Raw genomic sequence first — 19,028 nt, 5'->3', positions numbered from 1 at the left:
TCCTGGAACTCTGTTAAACCAGTCCAGACAGTCTGTCGTGGCAAGACACTCGCCAAGAGAGCCGCACATACCTGAACCTGAACACTACGCTGGGGATCTGGGGAAGTGCCGGGCCTTCCTTCTGCAATGCTCCGTGGTGTTGGATCAGCAGTCATCCATGCACTCCATGGACAAGTCCAAGGTCGCTTACCTCATGGGGTTGTTGCGGGAAGTGCCTTAGCGTGGGCTACGGCAGTCTGGGATAATCAGCCGGATAGCTGCTCTTCATTCCCCAACTTTATCACAGAGATGAGAAAGATCTTTGACCACCCCGTCCGTGGTAAAGATGCCGCTAAGCGTTTACTCACCCTCCGTCAAGGCACCCATAGTGTCGCCGAGTATTCCGTGGAGTTCCGGACGTTAGCGGCCGACCTGGGGTGGGATGATGAGGCGCTCCAAGGGGTTTTCTGGAATGGCCTCAGGAACATGGTGAAGGACGAGTTGGTGGCAAGGGATGACACCGACAGCCTGGATACATTGATCTCCCTAGCCACCAGGCTGGACAACCGTCTTCGAGAACGCCATAGGGAAAGATCTGGCATAGGCGGCCTTAACTATGTTTCACCCGTTTCAAATGAAACGGGCCCCGCCCTCCCAGGGGGCCCCGACTGACATGCAAAAATTTAATGCACGGCTCCCAGACGCCACAATATTCTCCTGGTGGTCAGCCGAACCACCAGTGTGCACTCGCTGCCTGGCAGCTGAGAAAATACTGTAAACATTGCTCCCAGCTGAGAAGGCTACTTTTCAATGAGAGGAAAATGAAACGCTCCTATCTTAGTGGTGCTGAAAAACGGAAAATATTAGACAACAAAACAAAACGTCTAAATAGTCTCCCAAAAGTTACATCTTTCTTTGGTCCAGCATCTGTAAAAGGCCCGCAGACCGCAGTTGCTGCTGTACCATCGTCACAGCATGGGGCTGCAGTGCCAAGTGACAGTGTAAGCGGTACAGGAGATGTTGATAATCAGAGCAATGAAAATAAGAACAATTCTACTCAAACAGATGGTGATAATGATGGCCAAACTTTGATGAACAAGCACCACAGCACGATGACAGTCCTACAGGTGAGGGAGATGTCGCCACCAGAACACCAGACAGAGAGAAAGCCCCACTAACATTCACAGAGACCGATCCGGCACGTTGGCCAACGCATATTACCAGTGACCAACGGATCGACATTGTTAGGAGACGTCCCGTTCAGACAGAGGACATTAACTTTCCACAGAGCCAATCACGCCGTCGTTTTACCAAGGACAGATATCTTAGGAAGAAAAATGGAGAAACCACTCGTAGGTCATTGTTAGTGTACTCAGAATCATCTGATTCAATCTTCTGTTTCTGCTGTACCCTATGTGACAGTCTCACTTGCGGAGGTTTCAGAGTGTGGGAGCGGCTCACTCTCACACTCCAGGATCATGAGAAGTCAAATGCGCACCGTGCCAACATGGATAGCTGGCGCGAGCTGGAAACGCGCTTCAGAACGCACAGTGCCATTGACAGCACGTAGCAAGAAATGCAAATACTGGGAAAAAAAACATTGGAATGATGTCACGAAGAGGTTCATTGCCATAGTCTGTCACCTTGCAGAACGAAACCTTGCTTTCCGTGGCCACAATTCCACCCTTCATGAACCAAATAACGGGAAGTTTCTAGGTCCGGTGGAGCTGCTTGCCGAGTTCGACCCAGTGATGAGCGAACATGTCAGACGAGCAGAGGAAAAAAGAGATTGCTGACCACTACATGGGGAAAACCATACAAAATGAGTTAATCACACTTATTGGAGACAAGACACTGGAAGCGATAACAGAGTAAAACAATCGCGTTACTACTCGGTGATAAGGGACTGCGCCACTGACGCTGCACACATAGAGCAGCTCTCTGTGACACTGCGCATCGTCACAATGCCAAGTAAATGTCGGAGCTACTGTTAGTGAGCATTTTGTCGGTTTCCTACCAGTGCTTGACACAACAGGTGCAGGCCTAACCGACGTTCTCTTAACGCATATGGAAAAGTTAGGATTAGATATCGCAAAATGCAGGGGGCAGGCATATGATAACGGGAGCAATATGCGGGGGGGAAATAGCGGGATGCAGAAGAGGCTGCTAGATATTAACGAAAAAGCACTGTTCATGCCATGCGCCAGCCGCACCCTAAACCTAGTCATTGTCGATGCTGCAAAATCAACAGTGGGGTCTGTGAGCTTCTTTGGGGTGCTGCAACACACTATTCAGCTCATCCACACAGACATGGGAGCTTTTTATTTGTAATTTATTTTTTTATTGAAGTTCATCATCAGCCAAACATTTCCATAAGATGTATTTCAGACATTGTACATATATATCATATAATCATATATATCACAAATCTCCACAAAGTATTTATCTGAGATATACACTTATAGAAAAGAGTGGAAAGAAAGAACAAGCAAAAGGAAAGAACTATGTACAAGTAGGGAGTGATTTTATTTTACAACAGATTCATTGATTTGTGAGAATAAAATCAGGCCTATGAGGCATTATGTAGTTAAACCATTTTCCCCAGTATGAATCAAATTGTTCCAGCTTATGGTTAACAGATGCTGTTATCTTCTCCATTTTGTAAATGTCCATTGTAATTTCCATCCATGTATTTAAAGTTGGACTCTCCTGTGATAACCATTTCCTAGTAAAAGTCTTTTTACCAGCCACCAACAACATATTCATTAAATATTTATCTCTTTTCAACCATTTTTGAGGTATATATCCAAAATATATGATCTTTCTCTCCAAGGGTATTTCACATTTAAAGATGTCTTGTAGGGCATTGTGTATCCCCCTCCAACAGTTTTTGATAACAGGGCAGTCCCAAAAAATATGATAATGATTTGCATTTTGATTTCCGCAATTTCTCCAGCAAACAGGGAGGTTACTATCACAATGGGATTTGAGAGGGTGTAATAAAATATCTTATCAAGTTTATCCATCCAAACTCCCTCCATTTCTGTGAACTAGGAGTTCCATTGATATCTCCATATTGTTGTCCACTCTTCCTCAGATGTAATTATCCCTCCTTCCTTCTCCCATTTTGTTTTAATGTATGAAGTCGAATGTGTTTTAAGATTGACAAGCCCTTATACATGCTTGAAATGATTCTACTACCATTATCTGAATTATATGCTTTTATAAAAAGCTCTGTCAAGCATGTGTTTGCCTTGGTTACATTTTTAAACGTCTTATTAACATACTGTCGCATCTGTAAATACCGATAAAAATCTTGTTTTTCTAATAAGTGTTTCTCTTTAAGCATTTCAAAACTGAACAGTGTTCCTTCTTTCATTATGTTGCAAAGAACTTTAGCTGTCCAGTCCTTAAATCTAGCATCCAATTTATTTGGTATAAAATCTGAGTCATATGCACGCCATTTAAGAATTGCAATATCTCCCTCTAGATTATATTCTTTTATAGTAGTTTTCCATATTTTAAGAGTCAATTTCACCCATGGGTTATCAATGGTATTTATGTACCTTTGCAGGTTGTTATCAGCCAAAGTTGCTTGTATGGGGATGGGAAGTACCCGCTCCTCAATATTTTTCTATTGAGCGTCATATGATGGGTTACACCAACATATCACAGCTCTCAACTGTGCTGCAAAATAATAAACTCTAAGAGAAGGTAGTCCCCATCCCCCCTTTTCATTTGCTAATTGTAAAGTTTTGAGATGAACTCTAGGCCTTTTACCCTGCCAAATATACCTTGATAGCATCTTGTTCCATTCATTGAATTGATTTTGATTAATCTCTATTGGTAGGGTCTGAAAGAGATACAACAGTCTGGGCAGTATATTCATTTTAATAGATTCAATCACTGAACTGAGACTGAAAAAAGAAATCAGGTTCCATCTTGCCACATATTCCTTAATTTTTTTATATAAAGGCTGATAATTACATTCTAATAATTTTGTCAAATCTTTTGGCATAATGATGCCCAAATATTTGAAAGACTCTGTGTGCCACGCCCAGGGGTATCGACTTTCAATTTCTCTTGGTGGGCTATAGTAATATGAAAGTAATTGGGTTTTATCTATGTTGATCTTGTATCCTGATAATTGACCATATTGCTCAAAAGATTGCATCAATTTAGGTAAAGAGTATGTTGGTTGCCCTAGATAGATCAAATTGTCATCCACATAACAGACCAATTTATGCTCTGTCCCTTTAATAGTAATTCCCTGATATCTTCATTTTGTCTGATGCATTGAGCTAATGGTTCCAGATATAACACAAAGAGTAGTGGTGACCATGCACAACCCTGTCTTGTGCCCCTTTCTAGGATAAAACTATTTGATAAATATCCATAGATTTTAATCCTAGCAGTAGGATTGTCATATAGTGTCTGTATAGTTTTAATAATTGTGTCTTGGAAACCAAATCTATGTAAAACTCTGTAAAGAAAATTCCAATTAACTGAATCAAATGTTTTTTCCGCATCCACGATTATCACTATTGCTTCGATTTTTTTTGTATATGATCCATAATGTGAAGTATTCTTCGTATATTGTCTTGTGTCTGGCATTGTTGTATAAAACCTGTCTGATCGTTATGTATCAGTATGGGTAGAAACTCCTCTAATCGTTTGGCCATGATGGAGGTAAATAATCTATAATCTACATTAAGAATGGATATTGGTCTAAATGACCTGCATTCCATTTTATCCTTGCCTTCTTTCAGCATAGCTGAGATTATTGCTTCCTTCCAACTGGGTGGCATTTGAGCCTTTTTTAGAGCCCAGTTCAGTGTGGGGAGTAAAACAGGAATTAACTCATTTTTAAATTCTTTGTACCACTCTGCCGTATACCTATCTGATCCTGGTGACTTGCTTAATTTAAGCCTAGTAATTGCAGCTTTTAATTCAACTTCAGTTATGTCAGCAGTCATCATTCTATTTTGTTCTTTGCTGAAAGTGGGTATCTCTAGAGAATTCAAGAAGGTGTCAATTTGGGTCATGCTTCCCCCTGGAACTTTGGAATATAGAGTTTTGTAAAACACTTCAAAGGCTTCTTGAATTTCACTTAGCTTATTTTTTATTATTTTTGTTCTTGGTTCCCTAATTCTATGAATTGTATTTTCTGCTATCTTTGTTTTTCAGTTTCCACGTCAGTATTTTTATAGATTTCGATCCACTTTCATAATGTCTCTGTTTTAGAAACATTAAGTTTTTCCTGATTTCTTGCGTAACCAAATTATTTACTTCATTCCTGATTCTTTTAATTTCCCCTAATGTATCCTGTGCCAAATTCAATTTCTGTTTCTTCTCTAGTTCCTTCAGCCTATTTTGTAATTCCTCTAATGTTTTATTCCTTACTTTTTTCTTAAATGAAGATATCGCTATAATTTTCCCTCTTAAGACCGCCTTCAGAGTATCCCATAAAATGGGAGGTGAAACCTCTCCATTATCATTAAATTCTAAGTAGAGACCAGTTTCTTTTTTAATTTATTCCTTAAAGTACAGATCATTGAGTAGACTTGAATTTAGTTTCCAAATAGTATTCTTTGGTTATAGGTCAAAATCAATAGATAAATATATAGGTGCATGGTCACTTACATCTATTGTTCCAATTCCACAGGTGTTTATTTTGTCTTTGTCTTTTCCAAATGTTATGAAATAGCCTATTCTTGTATATACAGAATGGGGAGCAGAATAATGAGTGTAATCCCTTCTGTCAGGGAAAAGGTCCCTCCATATATAAATTTAACTAATATCCTCAAAAAGTGTATTGACCTTCTCATGTAAAGATTTTGTTTCATAGGTTTTTCTACTGGTAGAGTCTAAGTTTTGTGGTAATTGTAAATTTAAGTCATCCCCCCCCCCCCCACATATCAGGAGACCTTCTGTTTCCGTTACCATAATATCAGTAATTTTCTGAAAGAAACCAGTATCACTTCCCGGGGTTCATATATATTCAATAGAGTAACTGAATTGCCATCTATATTCCCCCTTGCCAGAATATATCTGCTGTCTTTATCTCCCATTTCGAATACGTTTTCAAAGTTTAGCCTACTTGAGATAAGAATGGCAACTCCTCTCCTATGTCCTGATTTATATGAGGAGAAAAACAGATTAGTGAAGCCCATTCTCTTTAGTTTTTTATGCTCATTATCACTTAAATGAGTTTCCTGTAAATATACTAAATGGGCTTTGACTTTTTTCATTTTGGATAAAATTCTATTACATTTGATTGGATTTAATAGCCCATTAACATTAAAAGAAATGAATTTTACCTTGTCCTTAGCCATCTGTATTTATCTGTCAATGTATCATTGAAATTAGACTAAAACTTAATGGATCTACTCCCTGAACAAATAAGAACCAAGAAACACAAATAATAACAAAAATGGCAACGAACGTGTGATTCCAAGGCCGAGGTCTCTAGTAGATGACCCTGCATTGAGCTAGAGGAAATGTCTAGCTGTGGGGGAATAACCCCTCCTACTTGAGAGTTGAGGGCCCCCATTGCAGTATTCATAAAAGTCAGTGAACAAATCCATTACACAGAAAAGATTTCCCTGTGTACTCCTCCTATATATACATATATATGTATACACACACACAAATATATATATACATACATAAATACACACACACATTACACACATACACATATATGCACACACACACACACACACACACATATATATATATATATATATATATATATATATATATATATATATATATTCTCATTTTGGTGGGGAAAAAGGAGTAAGTGAGTGAATAAAGAATAACAACTAAGTAATATAAAATCCACATTATATTAAGTATTTCTCGAGATAGGTATATCACTGTGTACTTTTGCTTCTCTTTAGCTTCTCAACATTTTTAAAGTTAGCCAAACCTTATGGCTCTTCTGAAGGGGGTGAGGACTGTCTTTGGGAAACTCCCAGTCTCTTTCTGATATATTTCTCTCGGCCTCCCCCTGTCTCCTGCCTTCTCGATTCTCACACTATTTCCCAAGCGGAGCGGGATAATTCCTCAGCCAGGCTTTCCCTCATTTTGGTCATGCTGACGGGCAACCCTCTGGCCTTCATGTCTGTAGTCGCCTCTTCCACTGTCTGGTACAACCGCGTCCCATTGTCATAAAACACTCGAAGTTTAGCAGGGTACGGCGTTTGAAATCTAATCTTATTTTGCTTTAGTACTCGCTTTACTTCCGAGTATTCTTTGCGTTTCTGGAGGACCCTGGGGGGGGGGGTAATCTTGGTCGAAATATATTAATTTATCGTCTAAAAACACTCTCTTCTTACCCCAGGCCCTTCCTAGAATCTCCGCCTTGGTGCTGTACCGAAGGAATTTTATTATTATTGAGCGTGGCTTTCTATCCTGGGTAGGTTTCCGGACTAACGCGCGGTGGGGTCTTTCGACTTCCAGCTTCATAGCCGAGGGAAGATCCAGCGCGTCCCGCAGTAACTTTCTGACAAACTCCATCATAGACGGGCCCTCCGCCCCTTCGGGAACGTTGTAGATTCTGATATTTTTCCACCGTGATCTTCCCTCCAGGTCAAGCAGTTTACCTTCTCGGTGATGCATTATTTTTATTGTCTTGCTCAGTATCCGTTCCACGTTTTGAACGAGATCTTCCACCTTCTCAATTCGAGTCTCTGCCACCGCTATTTTTTGATTGACGCTGGCGAGCTCTGCCTTAATATCACGGAGCTGCTGCTTTATATCTTTATGGACCTCTATTATCTCTTTCAGGATTTCGAAGATATTCGTCGCTTCGACTGAACGAGGCCCAGCAGCCGCCTCGCTAGCACGCGGTCGGGTAAAAGAGAGCCGCTCGCTGCACTCCTCTCGGATGCAGGCTCCGCAGTGTCGCTTTTTTATTTCCATTTCTTCTCCCCATTCTTGCCCCTCTTTTCAGTTCAAATAATTTTCGAAATGTATTATATTTGATGGGTTAACGGGGCTTAATACGCGTTTTTCCGGAGGAGCTGGTGACTTAAGCCGCCATTCTCGACGATGACGTCACCGGACGATATGGGAGCTTTTCAAGGAGGACGTGCCACAGATGGCCCTCAAGGCCATATCCAACACGCGATGGGAGTTCCGCGTGGAAACTGTGAAAGTCCTGCGCTACCAGCTTCCCGATGTTGGCAATGCTCTCCTGTCACTGATTGAACATGCCACACAGAAAGGTGACACTGAAACCACATCTGCAGCCAGAGGCCTAGAACAGGAGATCATGTCATGGAAATTCCTGCTGACTGTTATCATCTGGTACAACGTTTTACATGAGGTGAATCGTGTGGTGAATCGTTTTACATGAGGTGAATCCAGAGCCCACAAGTGGGAATCGATGTGCTACAGCGCGAGGTGGAATATGTTCTGAAATTTCTCAAGAACGGCCTTTCATCCGCCCAAACAGATGCCAGAGACATAGCTGAAGAGGTAGGCATGCCAACGGTCTTTCCTACCGCACGAATCAGAAAACCAAAACGCCAGTTCCAGTCCGAGTCCCAAAGTGCAGATCCTTCCCTGCCAGTGGCACCCGAGGAACGGCACAAGAGAGAAGTTTTCCTTCCATTAGCGGACTCTGCCATTACAGGCATTACTGAGCGCTTCAAGCTGATTCAGTCATTTTACAGTCTGTCTGGCTTCATTTATGGAAGAGAGGAAATGAAAAAGTCACCCAAAGTCGCACACTGAAAGACAGCTGCGTAAACATGGAGAGGACACTTGGTGATGTGGATGCTGAGGACCTTTTGCGCGAGGTGTCGGCTGCTGTCAGTGCCGTGCCTGCAAAAGAAACCACTGGCCTGCAGATTCTGAGCTACATTTACAGCAACAATCTGGTTGAACTGTATCCTAACCTCTCCATTGCTCTAAGACTCATGCTGACAGTGCCTGTAGCGAGTGAAGAGAGAAGTTTTTCGAGGCTAAAGCTCATCACAACGCATCTGAGGACAACCATGCTCCAGGAGCGTCTGTCAGCTCTTGCTCAGATATCAATTGAGCATGAAATAACACGATCGCTGGACACAGATGAGCTCATTAAAGCATTCTCAGCACTCAAGCGCAGGCGGGTGGTGAAGTTCTAGTGGTAAGTCTTTTAACACATTTTTAGCAGAAATAAAGTTTATAATTAAAATAATAAAATAAACCACGTATTTCACTCAAAATGTGTATAGGCGATTAGGCGGCGTTTCCACAAATCGTGATTTCTCTCTCCCGCTTGTCTCTCACTCTCCTCCTGTTCGCTCTCCAGGCCTCACGTGAGCTGTCCGTGGTGCTGAAAGAGAGCGAGACGCGGTTTGTTGTAAACTTCCAGTCGTTAACTTTCAGACACTGTTCATTGAATAAATAAAGTGTGAATTTTCATTAAATATTACATTGCTTCTGTTATTAATTTAATTAGAGGGAAATTGTTTAAGCTGTTCATATGTCAGCTGATACCTAACACATAGTGCCATTCAATGCAGACTAGTTGCTGAAAAGGGCAAGGCTTCTCACTCCAAAGCGAAAGATGTCATTGTTTCAGTTTTTAATTAAGAGAATTGTTTGGATTATGTTGAGCTGTCTGTTCATTATTCTGAAAGTGCATATAATGCGTCAACGTTTAAGTCCGAAATTATACCATTATTGATGCAAACCAACTTGAATATTCGCTGATCTTTTTTTGGGAAGCGGGGGTAGGGCCCCACATTAACTCTTGAAACGGTCCCCCAGATACTTAAGGCCGCCTATGAGATCTGGTCGTCCACTACCGTTGGTCACTCCGCGGCACTCGTTTCCGCAACCCGCAAGAACAAGTTCCTCTCCTCCTCCTGCTCCAAGAGTAGTTCCCAGTCAGGCTATTTCCATCGTCCCGGGAGAGGAACTCATGCAGCTTGGACGGACCCGCCTCTCTCCCGCTGAGTGACTCCGGAGATTTGAGAGCGGCTGAGTGTCTATATTGCAGCCAGTCCGGCCACTTCCGAGCTACCTGTCCCCTTCGGCCAAAGAAGGAAGGCTCACCAGTAGAAAGAGGAACTCTGGTGAGCCAGACAACATTCCCCTCCGTTCCCAGAACCCGGATGCAGATCCCGGCAACTTTATGTTACAACAAACAATCCCTGCATCTGTCAGCTCTAGTGGACTCCGGTACTGAGTGCAATGTTCTGGATGAAGACATAACCTCCAGAGCCGGAATTCCTCGGGAGCCGTTGAGTGCCCTTCGGGAGACCCGGGCGCTGGACGGCAGACTTCTGGGTCGGGTCATACACTGCACACCACCCCTGTCTCTATTTTTCTCCGGGAACCATCGGGAGCAGGTACAATTTAACTTAATTTCCTCCCCTTGAGCTCCTACAGTTCTTGGGTATCCCTGGTTGGTTCGCCATAATCCGCATATGGACTGGTCTGCTGGGAAGATAGCCAGCTGGAAAGATAGCCAGCTGGAGTCCGTTCTGTCACTCCACTTGTCTTCAATCGGCCCTTTCCCCTGTGAAAGTCACCACGACCTCGTCTGCTGCTGACAGCCCTGACCTATCCAAGATTCCGGCAGAGTATCACGAACTGGGAGAAGTGTTCAGCAAACAACGGGCCCTTTCCCTGCCGCCACACCTCCTTATGATTGCGCAATCGACCTTCTCCCCGGGGCCCCTCCACCCACCAGTCGGCTGTATAACCCGTCCTGGCCATAAAGGGAGGCAATGGAGGCGTACATAAATGAATCTCTCGCGGCGGGCATTATCCGGCCCTGATCCTCCCCTGTTGGAGCAGGTTTCTTCTTCATGGGGAAGAAAGACGGTTCACTGCACCCCTGCATAGACTACCGAGGCCTAAATAGCATAACTGTAAAGAACAAATATCCACAGCCCCTTCTCAACTCTGCTTTCGAATCACTTCACGGAGCCCCCACCTTTTCTAAGTTGGACCTATGAAGTGCCTATCATCTGGTCGGGATAAGGGAGGGGGATGAGTGAAAGACCGCGTTCAACACCCCTCTTGGTCACTCCGAATACCTGGTCACGCTATTCGGCCTCACCGATGCCTCCGCCGTTTCCAGGCCTGATAAACGATGTCCTTAGAGATTTCATTAACCGCTTCATGTTTGTTTATTTGGATGACATTTTAATCTTCTCCAGTAATCTTCAGGAACACACCCACCATGTCTGTCAGGTTAGGCAGAGGCTTTGAGAGAACAAACTATTCGTAAAAGTCGAGAAGTGCGAATTTTACGTTCCTTCAGTCAATTTATTAGGATATATCAACGAGAGCGGGCAAGTGAAAGCAGATCCCGAAAAGATCCGGGCGGTAGCGGAGTGGCCAACGCCGACGACACCCAAGCAACTCCAGCGATTTCTGGGGTCCACAAGCTTTTACTGTCGTTTCATCAGGGATTACAACCGGGTGGCAGCGCCCCTTACTCGACTCACCTCTCCTAAGACCCTTTTCACTGGGACCCCGATGCCTCCTCGGAGCTGAAGAGGAGTTTCACCTCCGCTCCCTTCCTGGTCCAACCAGATCCCTCTTGTCAATTTATTGGGGAGGTCGACGCCTCTAACTCTGGGGTGGGAGCGGCCCTCTCCAACGTTCAGGCGCTGACCAGAAACTTCATCCGTGTGCCTTCTTATCTCGCCGGCTGTCCCCTGCCGAACGAAATTACGACGTAGGGAACCGGGAGTTACTGGCGGTTAGACTTGCTTTGGAGGAGTGGAGGCACTGGCTGCAGGCAGCGGAACGTATGCTTATCGTCTGAACCGATCTCAGGAACCTTGCATGTTTCCAAACCGCCAAACGCCTGAATCCCCGCCAGGCCCGTAGGGCATTTTTTTTTGGGTCGGTTCCTCCGGGGTCCAAGAACGGGATGCCCGATGCTCTCTCCCGTCAATACGTCTCGGAGGAGGCCCTTCCCAACCCCGAGACCATCCTTCCAGCATCCTGTGTAGTGGCTGCCCTCATCTGGGAGATCGAGTCCACAGTCAAAGAGGCTCAACGGACTCAGCCGGACCCAGGAAACGGACCCTCTAATCGCCTCTTTGTGCCCGACTCCGTTCGATCTCAGTTTCTCCAGTGGGGCCACACGTCTCATTTCGCCTGCCATCCCGTGATCGATCAGACTCTGTCCCTTCTGAAGGGGCACTTCTCGTGGCCCTCCATGTATGCTGATACCCGTTACTTTGTCTCTGCCTGTTCAGTTTGTGCCCGTGGAATAGCCTCCCTCCGACCACCTGTTGGATTGCTATGTCCCCTACCTGTTCCTAGCCACCTTTGGTCTCACATTGCGCAGGATTTCATTATTAGTCTACCCCCTTCACATGGGAACACTAGTGTACTCACCATGGTGGACCGCTTCTCCAAAGCTGTGCACTCCACAGCCCTTCCCAAACTCGTCCATGATGTGGGAGGTCAGGGACATTGATGGTGCCCCTGGCTGCTACAGCTGTGGAAAGTGTGTCCAGATTCAGCTTCTGAAGGAGCATGCTGCAGTACTGAAGAAAGAACTAGATGAGCTCAGGTTCATCTGCGAAAATGAGAGTTTTCTGGATAGAACCTACAGTGAGGTTGTTACACCGAGGATACCAGAAGAGAGAAAGGGAGTGACGATGAAGAAGGAAAGGATGCTTGAAGTACAGGAGACCCCAGGGGATGTACCTCTCTTAAACAGGTTCACCCTCTTGGAAGCTGTCAGAACAGAAGATACTGCCCGTCTGAGAGGCGGACTGGTCTGCGAGTCGAAAATTGGTGCAGAAGCAGAGCCGAGGAGTCAGACATCAGGAAGAGCCGTGGTAGTAGGGGACTCCATAGTAAGAGATACAGAAAGGGGTTTCTGTGGCAACAGGTGAGATTTAAGGATGGTGTGTTGCCTCCCTGGTGCTAGGATCCAGGACATCACGGACCGATTGCAGGGACTACTCAAGGGTAAAGGTGAACAGCCGGAAGTGGTAGTGCATGTCGGCACAAATGACATCGGAAAGACGAGGAAGGACATTCTGCAGCGGGACTTCAGAGAACTCGGAAGAAGGCTGAAAAGCAGAACTTCCAGGGTGGTTATCTCTGGTTTGCTTCCAGTTCCTCATGCTGGAGAGGGCAAGAACAGGGAGATAATGGATCTGAATGTGTGGCTGAGGAACTGGTACAGAAAGCAAGTATTTACATTCTTGGACCACTGGGGTATGTTTTGGGGTAAGGATAAATTGTACAAAAGGGACGGGTTGCACCTTAATAGGCGGGGGACCAGCATTCTGGCAGGCAGGTTTGCCACTGCAACACAGATGTGTTTGAACTAGGTAGTGGGGGGAGGGGATGAACTGGAAATATAAAGATGGAGTTAAAGGGAAAGTGAAAATAAGAAAATTTTAAAAAGACAATAGAATCAATGGAGCAGAAAGCTCAAGAAGAAATCATACAGTATGGCCAAGTGAAATAGGAATTGATATGAAAGGTGAGGGGAGTAACGAATTAAAAGTATTATATATGAATGCATGAAGTATTAGGAATAAAATAGATGAGCTTGAGGCTCAGTTGGAAATTGGCAAGTACGATGTTTTGGGAATAACAGAGACATGGTTTCAAGCCGACAGGGCCTGGGAAATGAATATTCAAGGATATACATCTTATCAAAAGTACAGACTGATGGAAAGAGGGGGTGCAGTGGCTCTGTTGGTGAGGAATGATATTCACTCTCTTGCGAGGGGGGACATATAATCAGGGGTTGTAGAGTCAGTATGGATAGAACTGAGAAATTCTAAGGGTAGAAAGACCCTAATGGGAGTTATCTACAGGCCCCCAAACAGTAGTCTGGATGTAGGGTGTAAGTTGAATGAAGAGTTAAAATTGGCATGTCGCAAAGGTAATGATACAGTTGTCATGGGGGATTTCAACATGCAGGTAGACTGGGAGAACCAGAATGGTACTGGACCCCAAGAAAGGGAGTTTGTGGAGTGCCTCTGAGATGGATTGTTAGAACAGCTTGTACTAGAGCCTACCAGGGAAAAGGCAGTTCTAGATTTAGTGTTGTGCAATGAACCGGATTTGATCATGGACCTCAAGGTAAAGGAGCCATTAGGAGGTAGTGACCATAATATGATGTTTTAACCTAAAATTTGCAAAGGAAAAGGGAAAATCAGATGTGTCAGTATTACAGTTGAACAAAGGGAACTATGGAGCAATGAGGGAGGAGCTGGCCAAAGTTCAATGGGACTATACTCCAGCAGGGAAGACAGTGGAACAACAATGACAGGTATTTCTGGGAATAATGCAGAAGGTGCAGGATCGGTTCATTCCAAAGAGGAAGAAAGATCCTAAGGGGAGTAAGGGTCGGCCGTGGCTGACGCGAGTAGTAAAGGACAGTATAAAAATAAAAGAGAAGAAGTATAACAGCAAAGATGAACAGGAAGCCAGAGGACTGGGAAGCTTTTAAAGAGCAACAGAAGATAACAAAAAAGGCAATATGCGGAGAAAAAATGAGGTACGAAGGTAAACTAGCCAAGAATATAAAGGAGGGTAGTAAAAGCTTCTTTAGGTATGTGAAGAGCAAAAAAATAGTTAAGACCAAAATTGGGCCATTGAAGACAGAAACGGGTGAATTTATTATGGGGGGGGGGGGAGACAAGGAAATGGCAGATGAGTTGAACAGGTACTTTGGATCTGTCTTCACTAGTGAAGACACAAACAATCTCCCAGATGTAATAGTGGCCAAAGGAACTAGGGTAATGGATGAACTGAAGGAAATTTGTATTAGGCAAGAAACGGTGTTGGATAGACTGTTGGGTCTGAATGCTGATCAGTCCCCGGGACCTGATGGTCTGCATCCCAGAGTACCTAAGGAGGTAGCTCTAGAAATCGTGGACACATTGGTAATTATTTTCCAATGTTCTATAGATTCAGGATCAGTTCCTGCAGATTGGAGGGTGGCTAATGTTGTCCCACTTTTCAAGAAAGGAGGGAGAGAAAAAACAGGGAATTATAGACAGGTTAGCCTGACATCAGTAGTGGGAAAGATGCTGGAGTCAATTATAAAAGAGGAAATTACAACACATTTGGACAGTAGTAGAAGGATCAGTCCGAGTCAGCATGGATTTACGAAGGGAAAATCATGCTTGACTAATCTTCTGGAGTTTTTAGACGATGTAACTATGAAAATGGACAAGGGAGAGCCAGTGGATGGAGTATACCTGGACTTTCAGAAATCTTTTGATAAAGTCCCACATAGGAGATTAGTGGGCAAAATTAGGGCACATGGTATTGGGGGCAGAGTACTGACATGGATTGAAAATTGGCTGGCTGATAGGAAACAAAGAGTAGCGATTACCGGGTCCCTTTCAGAATGGCAGGCTGTGACCAGTGGGGTACTGCAAGGTTCGGTGCTGGGACCACAGCTGTTTACAATATACATTAATGATTTAGATGAAGGGATTAAAAGTAACATTAGCAAATTTGCCGATGACACAAAGCTGGGTGGCAGAGTGAAATGTCAGGAGGATGTTATGAGAGTGCAGGGTGACTTGGACAAGTTGGGTGAGTGGGCAAATGAATGGCAGATGCAGTTTAATGTGGATAAATATGAGGTTATCCACTTTAGTGGCAAGAACAGGAAGGCAGATTACTATCTGAATGGAATAAAGTTAGGAAAAGGGGAAGTACAACGAGACCTAGGTGTTCTTGTACATCAGTCAATGAAAGTAAGCATGCAGGTACAGCAGGCAGTGAAGAAAGCTAATGGCATGCTGGCCTTTATAACAAGAGGAATTGAGTATAGGAGTAAAGAGGTCCTTCTGCAGCTGTACAGGGCCCTGGTGAGACCCCACCTGGAGTATTGTGTGCAGTTTTGGTCCCCAAATTTGAGGAAGGACATTCTTGCTATTTAGGGAGTGCAATGTAGGTTCACAAGGTTAATTCCCGGAATGGCGGGACTGACATATGTTGAAAGATTGGAGCAATTGGGCTTGTATACACTGGGATTTAGAAGGATGAGAGGGGATCTGATTGAAACATATAAGATTATTAAGGGATTGGACACGCTGGAGGCTGGAAGCATGTTCCCGCTGATGGATGAGTCCAGAACTAGAGGCCACAGTTTAAGAATAAGGGGTAGGCCATTTAGAACAGAGATGCAGAAAAACTTTTTCACCCAGAGAGTGGTGGATACGTGGAATGCTCTGCCCCAGAAGGCAGTGGAGGCCAAGTCTCTGGATGCTTTCAAGAGAGAGTTAGATAGAGCTCTTATAGATAGCGGGGTCAAGGGATATAGGGAGAGGGTAGGAACGGGGTACTGATTGTGTATGACCAGCCATGATCACAGTGAATGGCGGTGCTGGCTAGAAGGGCTGAATGGCCTACTCCTGCACCTACTGTCTATTGTCCATCACGTCTTCCACCTTCATGGGATTCCATACAATTACAGCATGGAAACAGGCCATCTCGGCCCTTCTCGTCTGTGCCGAACGCTTACCCTCACCTAGTCCCACCAACCTGCACGCAGCCCATAACCTTCCATTCCTTTCCTGTCCATATACCTATCCAATTTTTTTTTTAAATGACAATATCAAACCTGCCTCTACCACTTCTACTGGAAGCTCGTTCCACACAACTACCACTCTCTGAGTAAAGAAGTTCCCCCTCGTGTCACCCCTAAACTTTTGCTCCTTAACTCTCAACTCATGTCTATTCCCTCGGGCATTATACCGGACCTGGGCCCCCAATTCGCCTCTCAAGTTTGGAGATTGTTTTGTCAAGCCCTTTGAGCCTCAATAAATCTGCCGTCCGGCTTCCATCCGCAGACGAACGGGCAAACAGTGCGAGCTAAACAGGATTTGGAAGCAGCCCTGCGCTGCGTAACTGCCAACAACCCGTCTGCCCGGAGCACCCATCTCGCTTGGGTAGAGTACGCCCAGAACCCCTTGGTCAGCACCGCCACCAGAAAGTCTCACTCTGAATGCTCCCTCGGTTACCAACCCCCTCTGTTCTCCACTCATGAAGATGACATTGCTGTGCCTTCTGTTCAGGCCCATATCCGCCGGAGCTGCAAGATCTGGAAAGACACATGCGCAGCTCTGCTCCGTTTAGCCGACCGAAACCAGAGGATTGCCGATCACCATCAGATTCCTGCACCGGATTATCGGCCTGGGCAGAAGGTTTGGCTCTCTTCTAAAGACAATCCCCTCAAGAACGAGCCCAGGAAGCTCGCCTGCTGTTTCCTGGGACCATTCGAGATTGAGAGTATTATCAACCCCTCGGTGGTCCGACTCAGACATCCCAAATCTATGTAGATCCATCCTACATTCCACGTTTCCCAATTGAAGCCGGTATCTGTCAGCCCTTTATGCCCTCCTGCCAAACCCTCTCCATCCACCTGGGTCATTGACGAGCGCCCAGTATACACCGTATGGTGATTATTGGATGTGCGCCACCAAGGCAGTGGCCTCCAATAACTGGTCGATTGGGAGGGCTTCGGTTCCCGACCACTTAGAACCATTTGTTCTAAGTTTTGCTCCATTTTCTAGGTTTACCTATGAAGTTCCGTGTCGAGGCTCTGTGTCAAGATCCCTCCTGTCTGCTGTTCAACGTTCAAGTCCACGTAAGAATCCTAACTCAATCTCCGTGCCTGTGTCCTGCACTTGGGTTCGCTCCAGTCGCTCAATGCAGCACAGGTTTACTACACTGACAGATAGTATATCATGAAATGAATTGTTTTGTGGCAGCAGTATAGTGTAAAACATAAAAATTACTATGTTATAAAAAATAAACAGAGCAGATGAATAGTGAGGTAGAATTCATGGACCATTCATAAATCTGATGGCGGAGGAGAAGAAGCTATTCCTGAAATGATGGGTGTAGGGCTTCAGGCTCCTGTACCTCCTTCCTGATGGTAGAAATGAGACAAGGGCATGTCCCAGATGGTGAGGGTCCTGAATAATGGTCTCTCCCTTCTTAAAGCACCACGTCTTCAAAATGAAGACCCACTCCTACATTTGAGGAAATGTTTCTTCTCCACCATCCGATTTCTGAAAGGTCTATGAATCCATGAACCGTACCTCACTATTCCTCTCTTGTACTGCTCTCCCTCGACCAAGGCTCTGGGTTCTCATCATGTCCATGTGCCTCGCTCAGCACAGGAGTACCTTGCCCAGCCTGGTGCTGGGATTCCCTTGTCCCTTCCAGGAGTCCCTCGATCCACCCTGTGCCTCTCCTCATCCTGTAGCCTTGTCTTGTCCTCTGGAGTCTGAGCCTGAGTCAAGACACAGGTTCTGGGTCTTTGTCCAGTCTCTGACTTGGAGACCAAGCCCAGGCTTCTAGTTCCCAGTTCCATGTCCTGGTTCCGCTGTCCTGGTCAAGTCCTAGCCCAGGCCCGGACCGCTTGTCAAGGACTGGTGTCATGTCCAGTGTCCTTTCTTCCCCATTTTCCTTGCTTCCATCTCACACCTAGTGCTGTTCCAGATACTTCAGTGTCTGTGTCTTGCAGTTGGGTCTGCTCCCAATGCCCCCCTTATGACACTTGAAGTGGTGTGTGTGTGTGAACGTGTGCCTTCACGTGTGCATATGCCTTTCTGTGTGAGTGCATGTGTGTGTCTCTGCTGCACGTGTGTTTCAGGGCTCTGTGTGCATGTGAACGTTTGCCTTTTTTGTGCATGTGTGCATTTGTGTGTATGTTTCTGCTCTACAGTCGGTGTAGTGAGTGTCTGCATGTGAACATGAACTGTGCACATATCCAGGTTCTGTATCAATCTACTACATGGGTTTTGTATCCGTTAGAGTCTGGTGTACATTGTGTACCTGATCTTTCTGTCTAAACTGCACAGATGCAACATGTTAGGTGAAGGTCAAGTTCAAATCTCGTATCGCACTGTGACTTCAGGTAAGATCTCAACAATGTTGGCACCAAAGTCATATATCTCGTAAGGAATAACTATCAGAGTAACAGGATATCTGGGTAAAACTTGGAAATTTAGCAAAACTCCTGAAATTTTTTTAATAATCACACCAAATCTCATACATATTCCTATACAGACTCATTTTCATTCACACAC

At 44.8% G+C, this 19,028-nt stretch overlaps 1 protein-coding gene across 1 annotated transcript in view; it reads right to left on the bottom strand.

Moving 5' to 3' along the window:
* LOC140740134 (uncharacterized) overlaps positions 1 to 19,028 on the bottom strand; it is a 187,924-nt gene that overhangs the window by 74,411 nt on the left and 94,485 nt on the right. The window lies entirely within an intron of this gene.

Source organism: Hemitrygon akajei, chromosome 16 (genome assembly GCF_048418815.1).
Source record: "Hemitrygon akajei chromosome 16, sHemAka1.3, whole genome shotgun sequence".
Taxonomy (NCBI): Eukaryota; Metazoa; Chordata; class Chondrichthyes; order Myliobatiformes; family Dasyatidae; genus Hemitrygon; species Hemitrygon akajei.
The sequence above is the reverse complement of the archived record's forward strand: the minus strand, read 5'-3'. Positions and strand labels throughout refer to the sequence as shown.